The following is a 3,543-nucleotide window of genomic DNA, read 5'->3' as shown; positions in this document are numbered from 1 at the left end:
TCCAAGGTCCAAGGTCAAACAAGTTCCAGGGGCTATGGAATATCTCTCAAAATGTCCTGTAACTTTGGTGAGTCACCTATCCTCTTGTTGAGGGAGGCCATGGAGATCCCAGAAGATGGACTTGAATCAGTGTCCAGTCTGCAAAGAGGAGGGTCAACATAGAGGAAACATTTCCTCCATGCTTCCAAGTGAAGCCCAGGTCAAGCAGGGCTGCTTGACTTATCTTCACATAGATTGAACTGGTAAAAGAAAAGCCTGAGAAGCCAGGGGCTCCCCCCCAAAGCCCATGTGACCCCTAAGGAACAGATGCTCAAATGACCTTAAAAGTAAAAATTGGTTTATTTCAGCCAACTGTATGATCTTAAACATCCTGAAGGAAAGTATAACCAAAGCTTAAAGTCATCAGTATATTTTGTTATGAGTTCAAGGAATTATACATCCCAGACATTAAACTTAAATTCTTATAGTATTTAGGTAAAAGTAAAAATTGGTTTATTTCAGCCAACTGTATGATCTTAAACATCCTGAAGGAAAGTATAACCAAAGCTTAAAGTCATCAGTATGTTTTGTTAAGAGTTCAAGGAATTACACATCCCAGACATTAAACTTAAATTCTTATAGTATTTAGATTCTCTCCCTATCTAGAGGCCATTTAAGAGGGAACTGATTCTAGCCACTCCAGCAGTTATCAAAGTCTCCCCATTTGCGCTGAGCCAGCTTGCGGCTATCCAGACATGGGGAGACTGCTACCCCAAACAGCAGGGGTCCCCAACAATTTTCTATGTGAAAAACACAAAAATTCAATACAAAAAAAATGGACATTTTCTGGTTCCCTGCCTAGAAATTGTAATACTAACTACTCTTGCCTTTACTTTTCCTTGATATCTCCTAGACACCAGTCAAGGACCTTCTTTTCTCCCTATAGTCAAGAGTTATGCAATCTGGGAGTCTTTTAGATAGACCCACCGAGGGGGGTACACGAATTGCCTTACCCTGTGTCCTTGTTCAGCATGGAAGAACCCAGGGCGGTCTGCATCCCAATTCCCTATTGGAAATTTGGGTAAGCCTCTTCAGAGGGTGGGATGATAAGAATAGGAGATAGAAATTGGCTAGGCAAGGCAGTATGCAATGTCTTCACTAAAATTTTCTAGGGCTGGAATGTATTGTTTCTACAACTTTTTAGGAGATTATAGGCAATGAATGAAATTCCTCAAGGCAAATGCAAATGGAGTAAATGTTTGTAGAATGAAGGAATGAGCTCTGGAATCCATGCACAGATTAATTAGAAAAATGTTTACAGAGCACTGGTGACTGGTCTAGGAGATTGTCGATGACAATTCCACTCTCAAGTATAAGCCTCCCAAAGGCAGAGAGCCACAAGGACTCCACATTCAGCCCAGAAGGGCAGTGTCCCATCAGAGACCTCAGTCTGTGCTGTCCAGGTCTTTCATTCTGCAGAACTACATCCCAAACTCAGAGTTCAATGGCTTCAGGTGGAGGTGGATACCATTTTTGGAGCACAAGATCAGCTGAGGCATCTTGATGGGCAGCTGTGAGGGGTCCAGATGGACCTCAAAGCGAAGCAAACAGGGCCGTGACTACTTTCATCTCATTCACAGCAAACTGCAGCAAGCAGCACAAAGACTATCAAGCTATGGACTATCTAAAGTGAAGGAACCCAGGACTCTTAGTGCCCCACACAAACCAGTAACTGGTTTTGGATGCATAATAACTGGGAGTTGGCTGAGCTTTAGGAGCAGATCTTAGGAGTGTGAGGAAAGGCCCCACTGAGGAGCGTCACACTGGAGGTTCTAAATTGGGGTCTCTCACAGAGTGAAACACCCATCCCACCCATTTGCCAGGGACAGGAATATAGTAAGAAAAGATCCCCCTTGTCACAGAACACTTGATAATGGTCTTCTCCCATAATGTCCTTTACCATTCATCCCCAGTCTTGAGCACCTAGGGATAATGGACCTTCCCCTACCTAGGCCCAGCAGAGAAAGGCATGAAGGCAAAGGGGTGGTGGCCAGTCACATTCTCAGAGAAAAGGGCAATGGGCCAAAGATCTAAGGATCAGAGATCCCTTAAACATCCACCAAATCCTAGCATAGGGTAACCCCACAGCTACCATCCTGTCTGACTCCAAGTCCAGAGAGGCAGTAACCCAGGCTCAGGCCACACAGTGCTGTTCCTATGAAGGGCATAGATGTGTAGAGAAATCAGGCTTCCTGTGGGAAAAACAGAGAGGCCTGCTGACCAGGGGTCCTTGGGCAGTCAGTCCTACCCCCACACAGAGCCTAAATCTCTAAGTGTTTCCCTAACTGAGGCAGTAGCCTCCACCTCTCCAATGCCAGTGACACTGTGCTTTTGACCACATTCAGTTCATCAAAGTACATTTTTCATGATCATGGGCAGTTCCTAGAGCCCAGCACTGAGAATAGAGCCTGACCATCTATGGAATAAAGACAAAGGAGGATGACCCCATCCTACCACAAAGTAGGATAAGCAAGGACTATTTATTATAATGTTTCTGCTGTCACTACCTAACTTTCATGAACTACTTACACTACCAATAATAAGAGCTATCATTCATTTGGCACTTACTATGAGTCTGGTCCAGGTCCAACGGCTTTAAGAAGCCACAAGAGATGAGATTGGGGGCGTTCAGTGTGGTATGGCTGTAGACAAAATGTGCAGTCCAGGCTGGCCTCGAAAATATTTGAGGAGGAAGCATAAAAATTTACTTCATGTTAATTAGTAGAGGTGGAAAACATTACCATTGAAATCTACTTGATGACTTTATATCCGTATTCAGGTGCCAAGGATCCAAGCGTAACAGACTGTGACTAGTAATAATCAGATACATAGAGATTAGAGATGCATATGCAAACATCTATGTGTTAGTAGCAAAGAAGCAGTATATTATAAAATGAAATAGAGATCTTTTTAAATGTCAAAAACTCACTCAATTTTATGTCTTTCAGGGTTTATACTGAGTTCAATATTGTATAAGTGTATTAACTCAACTATAAACCTAAAAATTTACAGACACCTTTGGAAAGAGATGTATCTTTGCTCTGGAAATTGTTATTGAATATGTTAAAGCTGTAATGAAATGCTTCTTCTAATCATGTTGTTATTAAATTTTAAAAAATAGAAAAATAAAAACACAAAAAAGCCACAATATAGAGTTGGACATGAGTTACATGGCACTACATCCATCATACTTTATGTAAAGTATCCCTCTGGAGTTGTCATGGACCCAACCAGGATATGCATGGTGTGCATGAAAACCCTGAATAACATGGTCCAATAGCATAAGCAATTCCAAAGGAGCATAGGCATAGGCAATTCTAAGAGACTTTGATTTCATCACTCCCCTGAAATGTACCCAACATACCTGCAGGTAGAGAGCAGCCATCCACAAAGGTGACAGGCTTGCTGAATTGGCGGTATACCTGGGGCACAGTGGGGTAGAAGCAGAAGCACGCTTGATACACATGGTCTGGTAGGCAATCATGCCCAGATCATCCCCGGCAA

At 42.7% G+C, this 3,543-nt stretch overlaps 1 pseudogene; it reads right to left on the bottom strand.

Moving 5' to 3' along the window:
* Nucleotides 1–1,129: 1,129 nt before the first annotated feature.
* On the bottom strand, nt 1,130–3,538 carry LOC108491236 (annotated as a pseudogene).
* Nucleotides 3,539–3,543: the final 5 nt, after the last annotated feature.

The sequence above is a fragment of the Nannospalax galili genome, unplaced genomic scaffold (genome assembly GCF_000622305.1).
Source record: "Nannospalax galili isolate Female #2095 unplaced genomic scaffold, S.galili_v1.0 scaffold681, whole genome shotgun sequence".
Lineage (NCBI taxonomy): Eukaryota > Metazoa > Chordata > Mammalia > Rodentia > Spalacidae > Nannospalax > Nannospalax galili.
The sequence above is the reverse complement of the archived record's forward strand: the minus strand, read 5'-3'. Positions and strand labels throughout refer to the sequence as shown.